This window comes from Trichomycterus rosablanca, chromosome 10 (genome assembly GCF_030014385.1).
Source record: "Trichomycterus rosablanca isolate fTriRos1 chromosome 10, fTriRos1.hap1, whole genome shotgun sequence".
Classification (NCBI taxonomy): Eukaryota; Metazoa; Chordata; class Actinopteri; order Siluriformes; family Trichomycteridae; genus Trichomycterus; species Trichomycterus rosablanca.
Window position 1 is genome coordinate 6,834,496 of NC_085997.1, and position 1,916 is coordinate 6,836,411.

The 1,916-nt window shown below is 40.6% G+C and overlaps 1 non-coding gene across 1 annotated transcript; it reads right to left on the reverse strand.

The window, feature by feature from the left end:
- Positions 1–242: 242 nt before the first annotated feature.
- trnal-aag (transfer RNA leucine (anticodon AAG)) lies at positions 243–324 on the reverse strand. The gene has a single exon. It is a non-coding gene; the product is annotated as a tRNA-Leu (tRNA).
- Between the last annotated feature and the right edge of the window lie 1,592 nt (positions 325–1,916).

Genomic DNA, 1,916 nt, shown 5'->3' on the forward strand with positions numbered 1-1,916 from the left:
TATTATATCATAGTTGCATGTAGTCGGAGTGATGCTAGAGATAACAGCAACGATACAAAGGTACACCAAGTTAAGGTTTGTGTGCACAGTGCGGTCGAACTGTTTCATGTTACATAAAAAAAAAAAGTTAAGAAAGGTTGTGGGTCGAAAAGGGCCAATCGCGTGTGCCACACTTGGGATTGTGATTGAGTATACGTTGCATTGGGTGGGTAAACATGGAGCCGGCATTGAAAAGCCTGAGTTGGCAGCGGTGGGATTCGAACCCACGCCTCTGAAGAGACTGGAGCCTTAATCCAGCGCCTTAGACCGCTCGGCCACGCTACCACTGGGTAAGGTGCTGATCGAAACGAGCAACTACGTATGCAATTTCTCCTGCATTTTCCAATAGAAGTCAAAGAGGTTGCAAGTGCAGTCGCCACACTTGTGATAGCTCAGTCGGTAGAGCATCAGACTTTTAATCTGAGGGTCCAGGGTTCAAGTCCCTGTTCGGGCAAGTTGTTTCTTACTGCATTAGGTGAGCGGTAATGTCCCGTACTACGTGGTTTGTTTAGAATGATGAAGAATTTGTACTTTGTGAGATATTTCTAAGTAAAATAGCATGTACTTGATAAGCTTGAAATAATTGCACACTGCATGTGTAACATGTTCTCCATACCAACTAGTTGTTTTAAACAGACTGTAGTAAATAGAGGACAGTTTAAATCTATATTTATGTGCAGCCTAATAATGCACTGAGTTTTAGATATTAATACCCACATATTTTATGTTGAATGACATGCATCATAATTTTAGTTCTTGCTTCACAGAGCCGCTTTGTTATTGCTCTGCACTAAACAGTTGGTATATCCTGCACTATTTTGGCCCCTACATAATGCAGCATCAACCCTTAAGTCAGTCTGTCAGTGGTACAAAGTTACGATTTGGTTCAGTTCGTCCTAAAGGCTGCGATAAACGCGAGTACGTGAGCTTAAACACGTTGAACCCCCACTTTATAATGCAGCATCAATGATCTGTTAGTACATTACAATTTACAAAGGTGAGTTAAAGGCGAGTTCTTTATACGGGGAATTAGCTCAATTGGTAGAGTGCTTGCTTCGCGTGCGAGAGGTAGTGGGATCAATGCCCGCATTCTCCAATGCAGAAACATTATGATCGTTTAAAGGCAACACGTAACATCAGACTCCTTTCGTCATTGCTCACTGAAACGCTGCGTCAAAAATGAGGTCAGTTTTCGCTCTATTTTCATTCATCGTTTAGTTTAAAGACCTTTATTAATTTTTTTTAATTGACAAACATGCAATAACTTTGAAACAATCTTGAAACAAATCTTTTCACATTATTATGTATGGTAGAGGGTTAAAGATGTAAATTTGTATAAAGCATGAGCTGTAGCTGCACGCATTCAGTTTAAAACACTGATGCTCGCCTACAAAGCCAAAAATGGACCAGCCCCAAGCTACCATCGTGGTCTAATCAAACCCCGCTCTGTACCACGCAACCTCCGAGCCACTAGTCTCGCTCGACTTGAGCCCCCACCCAGGACTAAAGGAAGACAAGCATCAAGGCTCTTCTCTGTTCTAGCACCCAAGTGGTGGAATGAACTTCCTCTGTCTGTCCGAACATCTGAGTCTCTTGCTGTCTTTAAAAAACGATTAAAAACCCACCTTTTTACTAAGCACTTAAGCTGACTTGTACTTATTTACTAACATTTTTTTTTCCATTTCCAAAAAACAAACAAAAAAAAAAACACTTCTAACAGGTTTCAGCAGATTTGTGTTCTTTGACTGTTGTTTACTAAAACTTGAGAAATAAAATGTTTACTATGGAAGCACTTCTGTAAGTCGCTCTGGATGAGAGCGTCTGCTAAATGCAGAAAATTTAAATGTAAAATGTTAGAAGTGGAATTCAAACCTACG